Genomic DNA, 16,212 nt, shown 5'->3' on the forward strand with positions numbered 1-16,212 from the left:
CTTAAAACTGATGTTAGTCACCATACTTACTGCCTGTATCCTTCAGAGTGGCACTGTGGGTTATAGGAAGGAAAAGCTCCACAAACTGTGAAATAGAGCAGGCCAAGACCTTCCTAGTAATGTGTTATTAGGGACTGATTATGTGGTAGAAATAATGCAGGGGAAATGGTGGCCACTTTCTCTATTGAATGGCATTGTTGGAAAATTTGTCTTATTTTTGAAATTAAAGAGAAAATCGGGGTGGAGAGTTTAATCAAAAAAACCAAAAGAGGGCCGAGCCCGTGGCGCACTTGGTAGAGTGCTGCGCTGGGAGCGCGGTGACACTCCCGCCGCGGGTTCGGATCCTATATAGGACTGACCGGTGCACTCACTGGCTGAGTGCCGGTCACAAAAAAACGACAAAAAAAAAAAAAAAAACCAAAAGAGCATTTTCTTGAGTAGGATTCATGTTTTAACTGGTGGTGTTACATTTTGTTACTGTTTTATTTATATTGCATCAGAGGTCTAATGTTTTAACTAATAAAATGTAATGTTTTTCCTAAATGTGAGTGAATCACTTTCTTTTTACCAAGATAGTTTTTTCTCACCTAAGTAGTATACTCCATTAACAGACAATAACAGTTCATTAGGCATTTAAGGTTGAAGGATCTAGAACAATTTTGTTTTGGTGCAATCAAACAACATACAGTTTTGGGAACATATAATCATACTTTGCACTTGAGTTGTTGTCTCCACGCTCTGCCCCAGGCTACTTATGCGAGTATAATGAAAATCCCACAAGCAGTGCAATTTCAGACTCTTAAACCCTAAATCCTTCATTGTGCTTGATGAATGTGCACTGTATTTTTATATTTCTGCATGCCTCTTTTTTATGTGCCAAATAAGACCAATGGCATGCATCTTCATTTACTAGAAGTGAAAATGCAGATATAGTAAGAATATGAAAATATTGTAAAAATGAAGAGTAAGGATAGAAATTACACAGTCTCTGGTGTGATCGGTGAAATAATTTGAAAAGGTTAGTTTCCATAAACTTTACTAAAGACAACATGAAGAATAGACATTTTGTTTTCTTTTGATAGGTAAACTATATTCACCCTATAACATATTGGGTAATTGGAACTTGTGACCACTCCACTGGAACTGGATTAAACTCCACGTAAAGGTTAGTTTGGTTTCTGAGAATGATGACATGTTATGCAAATGTTCATTACATAATTAGGCCTCCTGGGGAAAGCAGGGTAGACTTTTCAAGCTGGTCCAAAAATGGTTGGAGAGAACAGAGATAGGTAACTGCCTATAATTGTTAAAAGGGTGGGGTTAGGGGTGACGGTACTCACATGTGGTTTGAATTTCAAGCTGATGCCAAAGGAGGGAGCACTCAGTTACTATCAGTTTGCCCAGTTGGGCAGAATAGGAAGAGGTGGAGTGTAAAGGGTGTTAGAAGTAACACATCCCAAGTGGAGTCTGACTCTTTAGTACAACACTGATTTACTCTTGAAACTCTTGACGTCTTGTTTAGGAAAGATGCCAGTTTTATTCATCCGTAAGGTATTTTTACACTAGTTCATGGAAAATTAATGTGTGCATAATTATATAATAAACAACTATGATTGAGTAATTTACTAGAAAGGTGTTTTTCCAAAGGCTGTAGAAATGTAATTTTCAGATTATGGTATTGTGCAATATATCCCATGGTTCATTTTCAACTGTATTAATTTTGCTTTTCTTTGATAAGCTATTTGCCTATGTTTCCCCCCCCCCCCCCCCCAGTTATTCCTTCTATATACTGTAAGGAAGATTCCATTTCTTCCCTGTGTTCCTCCAGTGAAAAATTTAGAGGAAACATAAATGGGGGTGTTCTTTGGAGACAAAATTTTGTGACATAAAACTATACGTTATAATCTGTGGCCATACCACCCTGTATGTGCCCGATCTTATCTGATCTTGGAAGCCAAGCAGGGTTGGAAATGGTTCGTATTTGGAGAACACCTAGGAATACCAAGTGCTATAGGCTTTGGAAAAAAACAGCAACGACAAATGAACACAAGACAACGGAAGGCACAAACTAGGTTCACTATAAGTATGTAAAAGGAGTGTCTCTTTAAGTGTTTAGTTCAGTGAAAGTTCTGATATGATATAAGGTGAACTGAAGTCTCAGTGTTGGAGTTATCGGTGATCAGGTGCTGATCAGCATCTGGAGAGGAAAATGAAAACAATGAGGAAAAGTCCCCAGTGAGGAAAAGATCTGAAGTACAGTTTGACAATTTTCATTGCTGAACCCCTGGAGGCCGTCTGCCGCTTCTCACTGGCTGGTGTTCAGAGCCAGAGGATCTTGCAGGGAGACATGACATTTGTGCTACTGACATCATGTTCTCCCCTTGATTTGTTCCCATACAGAAACCTAATATATTTTCCTTTAATAATAAGTGATTTCTTATGTTTGCCATGTATTTTCCTTTATATCAGTCACTGAGTAAGAATCACTGTTATTAATGCTTTATGTGTAATAACTGATCAACTCTTTGAAATAGGTATCAATGATATTTTTATTTCACAAATGAAGAGACCCAGGGCAAAAACAGGTTAAAAAACTCATCCAGGCACATCCCAGTAAGTGGCTGAATTGGGATTTGAATCTATATTGGCTGATTGCGAAGACAAGTGTCTTAACCATTGTACTATGGTAACAATGGTGGTTATTTTTCCTTCAGCTCCTCAACATCTGTACTTATTTTGTTAATATCTCTTATCTTTAAAAGGTTTATATTCATGTATCACTGAGGTTGTGGTAACTTTCTATTATTTCTGTACTTTTATTTCATAGATCAATATTACCTATGAATTATACTTAAATTAATTGGAGATACATTCATTGCCACATAATACAATAAGGAAACATTATCAAACCTTTTAGGAGGCATCTGGTCTCTGGCATGTAGGTTTGTGATTCTTAAAAATCAACTCACTGAACTGTAATTAATTCACCAGTAGTGGCAATGACAGTGCAAATTTGCTGAACTGAGCACAGTTTGAAAATCTATGTTTCCATTGCAAATTCCTAGGAACAATTACAGGTTCTTAAATGTACATCACCACAGGCATTTTGGAGTGTTCGGTAGAAGCTCTTCATGATCTCTCAAGGCAGATGAGGTAGCAGGGGTTCTACATGGAGGAAGCAGAAAATGCTGAGGTTTGACACTTGATGGATAGAGAGATATTGGACGTCTTTTCATGTGACAATTTTCTCTCTATCTGGTTCAGTGAATTGTCTCATGTTTTTGTCCATTTTCTAATTTGATTATTTTGCTTTTTTGTGTTTTTCTTTTTTACTGTCATTCTAGAATTCTTTATATATTTTATATTAGTCCTTTTTCCAGATATATGGTAGGCAAATATTTTCTATTATTCTTTATTATTATTTTATGATGTTGACAAAGTCACAGACCAAAAGTTTAAAATTTGATAAAATCCATTTCATCTGTATATATTTTCTCTTTTCTTTCATGGATCATGCTTTTGGTGCCATGTCTAAGAATTCTTCACCAAGCTCTTGATTCTGAAGATTTTATTTTATGGGTTGTTTTATTTTGCAGCATCTCTCACAGTGAAAAGTTTTGTTATGTGTTTTGCACTTAAACTATGGTCAGTTTGAGCTTATATTTGTACAGATATAAAGTTTGGGTGGTGATTCCTTAATTTTTTTCTACTATGGGTATTCAGTTGGTTGGGCAACATTTAATATATATATCTCTCTCCATATATATGGCACCATTTAAAAAATATATATATATATTCATTCATATATATATATATATATATATATATATATATATATATATATACATCCATATATATATATATTCATTCAATTACCTTGGTAACTTTGTCAAAAGTCAGTTGGAAGTACCTGTGTGGAGACTATTTTTGCACTCTTTATTATGTTTCACTGATCTATGTGTCTTACTCCACCAATCCCAGATGGTTTTTGCTATTTTTCCTATTAGACGACTTGAAATTTCCTAGAGTGATTTTAACCACTTTATTCTTTATTAGATGTTTCAGGTATTCTAGTTCTTTTGTCTTTCCACATAAATTTTAAGATACTCTTGTCTTTATCTACAAAATGTCTTGATAGGAAATGCATTAACCCCCTATATTAATTTGGGGTAATTGCATGTTATTTTTATGTTTAGTCCCAGAATAAATGGATGTTGTATATGATTCTGTTTGTTTGGGTGCCTTTGGTTTCTTTTGTCAGCATTTCTGCAGTTTTCAGCATAAAAGTCCAATGAATGTTTTGTTAGACTGAGACATATTTCTTCTACTTTTCTTTTTTTGAGCAATCGTACATGGTATTGTATTTTCCATTTCAGTTTCCAAGTGTTAATTTCTAGTATATAGAAATAAACTAGATATTTGTACAAGGATATTTCACAAAGTTTGTGGAAAAATATAATTGGAAGAAAATCTGAATCCCATGAACATTTTGAAGTACCCTAGTATGTTGATCTTGTATCCTGAGACCTTGAGTGTAACTTTAGAGGTTTTTACAGATTCCTTAGGCTTTTCTACATAACACCATTTCATTAGTTTCCTATTGCTGCTTTAAGGAACTACCACAGTGAGTGGCTTAAAACAGTACAAATGTATGCTCTTATAATCCTGCAGGTCATCAGTCTAGTGTAAATTCACAGCACTGTGACCCTTCATGAATCTCCAGGGGAGAATTCATTTCTGTACTCATCCTATGGTACAGAGGCCTCTTCTGTCCTCTGCTTCATGGTCCATTTACTCCATCTTCCAAGTCAGCAAGGTAGCATCGTAACATCTCTATGCTGTTTCTGTCACATCATGATTTTTGTGATTCAAACTCCACCTGCACCCGTAAGATATCAACTCTTATGCTTGTATCGCTTTTAACACAAAATCTGGGATAATCTTTCATCTCAAGATTCTTAACCTCATCACATTTGCAAACTCCCTTTTGACATATCAAATAACGCAGGTTATATGGGTGAGGATGTGGACATATTTGGGGGTAGGCATTATTTAGCCTACCACAACCATAATATCTTCTGCTAATGGGTACACTATTATTCGTTCCTTTTTGTTCCCTTACTTTTCTTTTCTCCCCCCTTATTTTACTGGTGGGAATCTTTAAAACTGTGTGGAGCAGTACTGATAAGAGTGGATATCCTTGCCTTGTCTCCAATCCCTGGGGGGAAATCATTCAATCTTTCCATGTTGTGTGATGTTTTCCTGAAAGTTTTTGTAGGTGTTCTTTAATTCAATGGAAGAAGTTTCCCTCTATGCTGTTGTTTGTATTAGCTGCACCAAGCGTACAAGGATTACAATTACTCTACAACTATGGCTTGTGAAGCAGGTTCACTGTGCACTTGTTCCCAACTTGTCTGAGTCCAGTGAAACAGAACACCTCCCAAGGAGCACAGCAAGTTATATGGAGCAGATTTATTACTTACAGATAGGCAGTAAGGGACAACAGAAACTTAGGATACATTGCAAGCTGCTCCCCCAAGACTCAGGAAAATTACCTGGGGCAGATGGAGTCTCATCCACCTGTGCCCCACTTGCATCGCAGCTGAGGGAACCTGGGAAACAGCCCACGCTGGGTTTTAGTGGGTTTTATGCCCCGGGAATGCGTGATGTGCTAGCCTAAAGCATTGAAAGACATCGTATTTTGATGGGGAGCAGGAGGTAGGGGGTGGGAATGGCAAGAAATTCTAGCTTGTTCCTGCCAGTCTCTCCCTATCCTGTGATGTTGCATTGCTAGCATATTCTACATTCTACAAGTGAGAAGAAAAGAGTACAAGTGAGAAAGGAGTAAGAACTGGGTCAGTCCAAGACCACCTGAAGTTCCCCCCAACCCAAAGACTCCCTTAACAAAGCTAGCCCATTTATGTGCCCAGTGACCTCACTGTATGTAGAGGCTAAGGTTTGTGTGATCATGTCAATGTAAAACCTTGACTGACACAATCTCAGTGCAACATCATTCAGCCATAGCGAGAATATATTTCACTAGGCCCGGAAGGTCAACTACTCCAAGCAGGATAATCACACCTGCCTGGAGCAGCGACCTAGCCCAAGATTCCAGAGATCTAGGCAAGAAGTTGCTAAAGAGGTCAAAGAAGGGTTCTTCAGGTGGCCCCACTCTCCACAACCAGTGGACCTGCTTCCAGTTCTCCTTTACTTCTGTTTTAACAGTACCTGAGGTGTTAATCCAGGTACAGCAAGAGGTGTTGGTAATTGCACACACTCCTAGTTGAGCTAAAAGTATAGAGCAATTCTGTTGTCTAAAGTAACCTTCCTGAGGGAGCTGAGGGATGTCTGCTGGGCTGCCAAGGCAGTGGTAGTAGATGTCGTACTGCCATGGCCAGGGACAGATTTCTTATCATTTCTCATGAGCACTGACACCTATACATGGTACCAAAGACCTCATGAAGGCAGTTACACCTCCTGGCAGGTCCCTAGTAAGCCTGGTATACAAACAACTTTAGGCTGCTGGCCCAATGGTGAGTCTTAACCCCAGGGGTGATATCCAGGGGCATCCCCAGCACACTAAATATGCCGAATCCCACCATGCACCAGCTATCCAGGCATGACATTGCCTATACAACGTTTGGCTCACCCCTGGATTATTTGCAGAGAAAGTTATAATCCTCAGGTGCACACAGAACTCCTTCCTTTTTTTTTTTTTTTTTATCGTTCAGTGACCCATTCATGGGTATGGAGGCATTGACATTAGCCAGCCAAATGTTACTGATGGCACAGTTGCATGAGCTCAGTTTCCCCCATAAAATACTGTTTATGAAGTAGACAGAGGGCTAGAACTACTTTAGTTGTTGTTTTCATCATCGCCATGGTCATCCATGTAATCAAGGGAGTGTGTTATGTTAAAGTACCTGTCCACTAAGGCTCTGTTAGTTGTGGTCTTGACATTTTGCCACAGGGTAAGTAAAATTAACATGAGGTACCTCCCGCTCCCTTCCATGCAGCAGGTACCAGACCCTCACTCAATAAGCCAGGGCTCAGTTTCTCTTGGTGTACACTGTGTTGGTATAAATGCTGGTATATTTTACCATGGGCAGGACGAGGAGAGGGTCACTGTGGTATGAGGTCAGAATGGCAGATCTAGCACTTCACAGATTGAGAAAGCCTAATGAAGGTAGTATACTTCCAGGAGGCCTCTGCTGCCACGACTTTGTGGATAAAGTAGATTGCCAGCTTAATGCCCTACCTCATGCCGCTCCTGGGGTCTCAGGTGTTCCCTACCTATCAGATTAGAATTAAGCTGAGTTGATATAGCAACCAGATCTGTCTGTCACTGTCCTGAAGCTTCTGCCTCTGTGTATACTCATTGCCCTTGTTGCTTGACCCAGACATTTCAGTCTTGGTTGTCCAGCCCAGGAAGGGAGGTCACATCCTGTACAAATTTGACATGTCTGATAACACTGCATACAAGACTGGAGGGTCCCTGGTGCCAGTAGAGGGACCCTAGCACCCTGGTATTCCTTGGTCCTGCCCTCACTCCATGGGATCCCGTAGAGGGGAGGCACCCAGGGAAAGCATCACCTCCAGATTAAAGTTGGGAGGTCCTGTCTGAGGTACTGTGGCAGTGTGAACTTCAAGCCATCACCAGGATGTTCACTCTAAAGGGAAAAAGGAAAAAAAAAAATGTTTTGGAACATTGAGATTGGGATTTCACAGGCACAGCCTCATCGGATGGCTGCCTTCCACTTCCATCTCCACCAAGCTTATCGTTTCTCAGCCTGCACCACAGTGCTGTGTTTTCATGGTGCTGGAATGCAGTTTAGTGTCTATATTGCCATAGTCAGATGGGGGTACCACCCCACTAGCAGGCCAGCTAGATGTGTTCTCTTCAGTTGATTTATGAGTCAGCTGTTCCATTGATCACAGGTGACAGAGTGCATAGAAATTCCCTCATATTCCATTAAAGTGGGTCCTTTGTTTTGTTGCTCAGGCAGTGAAGGCTGTTTCTTTGTTAGAGTGAAGTTCTGTGAAGTATCCAAAACATAAGTTCCTTTCAAGGGTGGCTGTCCAGTGTTCACGTAAGTGACATATATTTGTCTGTTCCAGGCAGCAAGCGGTTGCGCTAGTCCTGGTCCCATCCCCACACAGGGAATCCTTTAATAATCAAGAACTCAGCTGCCATTCTTCTGACCAGATAACCAGGTTGTTGGCAATGGCTCATGAATTGATAAAAATGTAGCAAGATGTGGTGGGTGGCCTGTATGGCCATCACCATTGCACGTACTTTGGCCAATTGAGTAAAATGTCCATGTCCAGTCTTACTAACAAGATGACCATCCACTAGATGGATGGTGGCCACAGCCCTGTGGGCTCTATCTGCTTATTTTGCAGAGCCATTAGTAAACCATGACATACAGCTTTGTAGTCATGTCTCTGAATCTTGGGCCCTGTATTAGTTTGTTCTGTTGCTTTCAAAAGAATACTTGAATGTGGGTAATTCATAAGAAAACAAAATTTATTTCTTTCAGTTTGGAGGCTGGGAAGTCCACAGTCCAGAGGGCACATCCGGGGAGAGCCTTATTCTTAGTGGGAACTCACTACAGGGTCCTCTGGCAACCGGGGTGTCATAGGGCGAGAATGGGCTGAGCAAGAGTTTGCTCTCCTTATAAAGCCATCAGAACCATGCCCATTGCTCCATGAATGAATCAATCCGTTCACAAAAGTACAGTCTTCACAATCAAATCACCTATTAAAAGCTCCACCTTTCAATTACCATAATAGTATTTCCCACCCTCTTAGCATTGTTATAATGGAGATGAAGTTTCCAATACATGAACTTTTGGGGAACATGTTTAACCCCAGGTAGCCACAGGAAGAGCCAAAGCATCCCTTATGGGTCACTTGGCCCCTTTTGGTAAACTAGCCTTTAGCTCATGTCTACTGGTTCCTTGAGGTCCCAGCTGGGCCTAATTGTGAATGTACCAGTTCCATTTGATAATTGAGCTTCGTGAGCCTGTCCAGTTTTATTGGTGGGATTTGTGAGTGCCCAAATGAGAATATCTTTATGTCACAGTGTGATGTGGTGTTACAGCTGTAAGATGCTCAGTCCCCACCAGTGCCCAGTAGTTAGCAAGGAGTTCCCATTCAAGGTCCGGCCCTTTGCTCACTCGGGAGAATGTGGTGCTGAGAACACCAAGGCCCTGGGTTCGGATCCTATATAGGGATGGCCGGTTAGCTCACTGGTTGAGCAAGGTGCTGACAACACCAAGCCAAGGGTTGAGATCCCCTTACCGGTCATCTTTAAAAAAAAAAAAAAAAGGAGTTCCCATTCAAAAGGAGTATATCTGGCAGCTGCCTCAGGCAACTTACATTTCCAAAATCCAAGAGGCTGGTGCACCCCAGTGGCATTTTTCTGTTGCCACAGACCCCAATCAGCATGCATGGGGGTTGCAAACTCCTGTAATTCCATCATGTTAGCAAGCTGTAAAGATTTTGAAGGCAATGCCAGGGCCATGGCTTGTTAAACAGCTTCCAAGTCCTGCTGCTGCAAAGGACCCCTTTCAAAGTTGGTGGCTTTGCTGGTCATCTTGACTAAAGGGAGCCAAAAGAACACCCAGGTCAGGAACATGATGTCTGCAGTACCCAAAGAGGCCTATCAGCTATTGAGCCTCTTTTTATTAGTGGGTGCCACGAGGGCCAACTATTTTTGCTTGACTGTATCTAGGACATTTCTTTGGCTTCCTGTCCAAGTGTCTTGGCATTCAGTCTTCCACAGTTCATTGTTTGGTCTCCCTGCCCGGCAGGCTCTTTTTGCCAGCCAAACTGTGACAGGGAGGGTTGTAACATTTTTATCTGTAGCGAGTCCTGAGTTAGGATAGTATTGTCCTTTTTTCTACTGAGCATGCAGTACTTCTTTTGCTGAATAACCCATTGGGACTAGCAAAGCTTGTGTGGCAGGCTGAAGTAGATAATCCTCACTGTTGTGGCTTGAACTCTTAGCAGTGAGGAGGCATACTGTCTCAGGTCACAGTGATTCTGTGCCACATGCGGCCAAGATATAAATGTCTATAATGCACTTACTGGTGGGAACCACAGTCACCAGTACCCAAAATGGCTCAAAGGGCCGCACCCACAAACAGGTAAGCATCACAAACAAACAAGCACCATGGGTCACCACATTCTTCCCCAAACCTCTCAATGTCATCTTTTTTTTCTTCTTCTTTTCTCCATTTATCTTGACAGGAATTTAGGGCTATTTGTCTCTGGTGAGGACCTGAAGACCTTGACCCTATTCCTAACTGCACAATTCAGCTCAAGACATTAGGTCTGCAATGTCCCTTGTCAAACACACACACCAACCAGGCTGCATAAGACTTCCCTGCCCCTCCTTTTTTTTTTTTCTTTTTCGTGACCGCCACTCAGCCAGTGAGTGCACCGGCCATTCCTATATAGGATCCGAACCCGCGGTGGGAGCGTCACCGCGCTCCCAGCGCCGCACTCTCCTGAGTGTGCCACGGGCTCGGCCCTGCTGCCCCTCCTTTTTATCCATTCTTTAGATTGTGATTCTCCCTTTCTGTGAAGGCACACATTAAGCACATTGGTTCCTTCTCAGATGCTTCAGGGACCTTCTGAATATCTCTTTTCCATTTCCTCTTAGATGTCTCAGGTTCTGTGTGAGTACCCATCAATAAATGGTCACATAAGTGCTCAACAATCAGGGATCCAGGACTACTCTGTGTTCCCCTTTTTCCACCTTCCTTTCTCTCTGCCTCAGTCTATGCAGCCTGCTCATTCACCTCCCTGGGGAGTGACTCTTGTACTACTTATCACCCTCCTTGCCCAGAAAACATCCAGTTGCATGCTCATGCCCTGCAGCTCCAGGCTGATGTCTCTGCCCTGGGCTAGGTAATGGTGGTATTGCCCCTCTCACTCTGTTAGGAAGTCCTGGTTACTGCACCCTGGCTATTGTGCCAGTTTTGTGAAGCATGTTCATACTGTGCACTGACTACCAACTTGTGTGAATCTGGTGAGGGAGAACACCCATGCACACAATAAGTTAAATGAAGCAGATTTATGACTTACAGGTAGGCAGCAAGGGAAAACAGAAGCCTAGGCTGCATTGTGAGCCAGTCCCCCAAGGTGACAAAAACACCTCAGGCACATGGAGTCTCATTTGCCTATTCCACACTTAAAAATTCCAGAATGCAGTCTTCCCTGAGTTTTATACTTAGGGGCATATGATATGCTGGGGCTAAAGCACTGGAAAACATCCTGTTTCTAAAAAGTGACTGAAATAGACTCCAGGCTGTCCATGCAGTCTCTCCCTCTCTCAGGGTGTTGCACTCTCAGCAGATGATATGGTTATTCGTGAGAAATACAAGACAGAAAGGGGGTAGAACTGATTTAGGTCAAGGACATCTGTAAAATGGTCTTGTATTGCCAACACGTGTGTGTGTGTGTGTGTGTGTGTGTGTGTGTGTGTGTGTTTTCATAATAGTCATCCAAATAGGTGTGAAGTGATATCTCATTGTGGTTTTGATTTGCATTTCCTTGATGATTAGTGATGTTGAACATCTTTTCATATATCTGTTTGGTCATTTACATGTCTTCTTCAGAGAAATGCCTATTTAGTTACTTTGTCCATCGGTCAATCATGTTTTGTTTTGTTTTCCTGTTGAGTTGTTTGAGTTCCTCATGTATTTTTGATATCAACCCCATATCAGATATATGGTTTGCAATTTTTTTTGTGGATTTTATATTGTGTTTATATTTTCTACTTTATAATTTCGTTATGGTCTAATTTTTATTATTTCTATTCTTCTGCTAACTTTAAGCTTGCTTTGTTCTTCTTTTTCTAGTCCTTGAGGTGTAATGTTAGATTGTTTATTGAAGATTGTTCTTTGTTAATGTAGTTGTTTTTGCTATAAACTTTCTCCTTGGTACTGCCTTTTCTGCATCTGATAACTTTGGTAAGTTTTATTTTTATTTCTGATTATCTTGAGAAATTTTTTAAATTCCTTTTTTATTTTCTTTTCGACCCAATGGTTGTTCAAGAGTGTGTTGTTTGCTTTCCATGTATTTGTGAATTTATCATGTTTTTATTGTTATTAATTTCTAGTTTCAATGATTTGTATTTGGAAGAGATACTTGGAATGATTTTGATCTTAAGTTTGGTAACAACAGTTTTCTAACCTAATGTGACCATTCAGATGTTCCATATGTGCTTGAGAAGAGTGCGCATTTTTCTGCCATTGTGTGAAAGTGGGCCAATATTATCTATAAATAAATATTAAAAAAAAAAACAAATAAGGTGATAATACACTGATTATCATATAATTCTATAAGAAAGATTATCCAAGACCAAGTGTCGAATATATTGGGGCAAGAATGACTCGTTATTATGATAGTGATAGATATATTTGTTCTTATCCCAGAAAAAAAGTAGAATAATAGCACCCATGGAATCTTTGTACCATTATATGGTGAGATGAGCTCTGGGTTTTAAAACATGTATAAGAGACAAATACACCCTAAGATTGAGGTTACATGATTATTTATTACATATAACTGAGTAATAATGGAGGAGGACTAACTGAGACTCTACTAGGAATTAATGAAATAGACTCAAATACAAGGCAAATATGCAGAATGGCATCCAGAAGGCATGGCAATGTGTACCTTGAATAAGTTTAAACAGTAAATTTCTTGTGAGCTTAGAGTGATATTAAAATATTTTTTTAGCATTTTTTAATTTTAATTTTTATTTATATCACATGTCCTCACTCACAAATGGGAGCTAAGAAACAAAGAAAAATATTTTCTTTTCTTTTCTTTTCTGTGTGACCGGTAAGGGGATCACAACCCTCCTGCGCCCAACCTGTGAACGCACAGGCCATCCCTATATAGGATCCGAACCCGCGGCAGGAGCGCTGCTGCACTCCCAGTGCCACACTCTCCCGAGTGCGCCATGGGCTCGGCCCGAAAAATATTTTCTTAATGAGACTAGGACAAGGTACATTTTAACCAGCAAAATGCTGAGTCTCAGTTTTTTTCTCTGAAACGCAGAATCAGGTTAACTTTTCTTCAAATAGTCATTGCCTAATTTCAAGAAGGGAACAGTTTCAGCTGAATCAGTAGAGGCCAGGTTTTTTCTCTGCAGATATAATTACTGTGTTCGTTAAACACATTGTAGCTATCACTGCTCACACATTCAGTTACTCTACAGGATTATATCCTTTGATAAATTACATTGATTCATTATCACTTGAAGAGGTTTTATACCAACACCTGTTCTCCTGAAAATAGTGTTTGTGATTCTTGTAGGGCAGATGTATTTCAGAAGTACAATTACAGAGTGATTTAAATATCAGATTATATTACTACTAGGATAAAACATTAACTATTGCCATGAGTGTGGGTTACATTAAATTACATTAAGAGGCATCAGAGATTTGTGTAGAGTTGAGGACCTCCAGTCTGTCTCCACAACCTCAGCAAATATGAATTTTTCCCACATCCCATGGAGACATCTAGACCAGTTTCTGCAAAGAAGAATCCTCTTCCAATATGAGCATCTCTCCAGATTCCTGATATACTTTTGCCCTTAACAGACGGCCACTCAGAATAAAACAGGAAATACCAGACTCCTTCCTGGTACCAAGATGGTGAATTCTCTGTGAAGGTTTCTAAAGTCAGTACATGTGTGACAGAGAGACAACCAGGTCCTGAGATAAAAGTCTGTGAATCTGTGACTTCACCTCACTACAGAACCACAATTATCACTCCAACTGTATCAACAATGACAGTGCATACCGTGGGAGATGACAATCTTTTTTTGGCAGCTGGGTAGTATAGGGATCTGAACTCTTGACCTTGGTTTACAATATCATGCTCTAACCAACTGGACTAAACAGCCGGCCCTATTTTTTAACAATTTATTCCAGTTCTCAGATATCTGAAACAATGACAAGTGAGCATTTCCAAAAAGACTGCGGCAGTATTGGGAGAGGCTTCTTCATCGCCATGGGCCCTGGAGGCAGAGAAGGGCTCACACGGAGAGAGCAGGAAATGCTGAGGTCTGAGTCAGGAAGGGCTTGCAGGAGAGCATGTGTCTCTCTGGATCCTCTGCTTCCTGAGAATTTCTTCTACAGAAAAATCAAATTCTTTTTTAACTCAGATCCCTGAGCTTCCAAATCACTTATACATTATAGGAAGAGAAATGGAACGACATAAATAAAATGGGAATGATTAATTAATGTGGTAAGAATTCAAGGTAGGACATGATGTCAAGAATTGATACTGAAAAATATTAGGCAGCCTATTATGATATAAATAAATGAGGGAACTGTAGTGGGGAACCGTGAACACTTTCTGATTGTTAAATCTGCCCCCTTCTGCTGGAGAAACTGTTTTAGAGATTTTATGCTTGACTGTTTGGCAGCAAGCTCTGGCTCCTGCAGCTTAGCCTGTCTGCTTCCTGCACCTGCCCTCTGTGAGATAACAACAGTCTCACATCCCTGAAGGGCCGGATGCAAATTAGGCTCCAAAAGTGACCAATGGACTGTGTCCCATAATCAGCCAATCCAAATTAGCTGGACTGCATCCCTCATTTACATAAGAGGACCAGAATGGGAACCTGGGAGGGAAAGGGTGGGAATTTAGGCTATATAAGATGGTCTTTTCCTTTGTTCTGGGAGACACTGGTATAGGAGTTTTTGCTCCCCAGTGCTCTCCTTGCTTACAAGCAAAAAGAGGCCCTGTAACACTGAACAAAGAGCTGCAACACTAAAATAAAGAGTTATAAAACTGCAACACTGACGCTGGATCTTGGATTCCTCTGTGCATTCGGCCCACAACAAGAACAAGTAAATAAATGAGGGAGTAGAGACGTGTTTCATGCAGAAGAATGTTGAGTAATTTATAAAGATATCTCACTCTGAAGGAGGTGAAAAATACCAACTCCTTAAGTGTAGGCTGCTGTATTAGTCTGTTTCTGTTGCTTATAACAAAATACCTGAAACTGGGTGATTTATAAGAAAACAAAATTTATTGCTTACAGTTTCAGAGGCTAGGAATCCAAAGTCCAGAGAACACATCTGGTGAAGGCTTTCTTTGATGGTGACTTTGGTGACAGCAGGGTATCACACTGCAAAATGGCAGAGCAGAGTGAGCAGAGAGAGAGACATACTCTTTGTGCTCCTCTTTTAAAGCCCTACAAACCACATCCCTGACCACCATTATTAATCCGTTCACTACAGCATGTTCCTATAACCTAATCACCTCTTCAAGTCCTGACCTTTCAATGACCATCATAGGATTTCCCACCTTCTTAACAGTCACAGTGGGGGCCAAGTTTCTATTTCATAAAACTTCGGGGACACAATTCAAGCTTCAGTGAGTTTTGGGGGGACATAATTCAATCCACTACAGCTGCCTATAGTTACTCCCCATTAAAGAGTATGATGTCTAATAGGGGGTAAAGATTAATTTTATGATGGACATACTTGGCAAACATGACCTCAGCCAGGTAATCAAGGTCAACATCAACAGTGTAAGTCATGTTGACAGTGTGCACCCTTGACATAGTATGACAAATATAAAACTTTTTCTGTACACTCTTCTAATGCAAAACTCCTAACTCCAGTCTAATCTATGAAAGACATCATAGAAATCCCAGTAGAGTCATTCTCACCGGTAACAGCAATGACAGTGCTGCTATACAAGACCAGTAGTCCTCAAAACTATCAAGGGCATCCAAAACAAGGAAAGTGTGAGAAGCTGTCAAATCCAAGAGCAACCTAAGGAGACATGACTACTAACTGTAATGTGGTATCCTGGATGAGATCCAGGAAGAGAAAAAGTAAAGGACATTAGGTAAAAAAATTTTTTAAATCTGAATAACCTATAAATAGGTTAACAACAATGTATCAGTAGTGGTCCATTAAATGTAAAAAACACCATGCTCTAACCAAAGATTTTTGTTTTTTGTTTTTTTTCGGTGGCTGGCCAGTACAGGGATCTGAATCCTTGACTTTGTATAAAAGATTTTAATAATAGAAGATACTGATTACAGAGTTTATGGGAACTCTCTGTACTATCGCTGCATTTTTTTTTCTGTAAATCTAAAACTGTTTTGACAATAAAGTTTATTAAAAATTTTTAAACCCTTATTAAGTTTATTAAAACCTATATAATTTGTAT

This window comes from Cynocephalus volans, chromosome 3, assembly GCF_027409185.1.
Source record: "Cynocephalus volans isolate mCynVol1 chromosome 3, mCynVol1.pri, whole genome shotgun sequence".
In the NCBI taxonomy this organism is placed as follows: domain Eukaryota; kingdom Metazoa; phylum Chordata; class Mammalia; order Dermoptera; family Cynocephalidae; genus Cynocephalus; species Cynocephalus volans.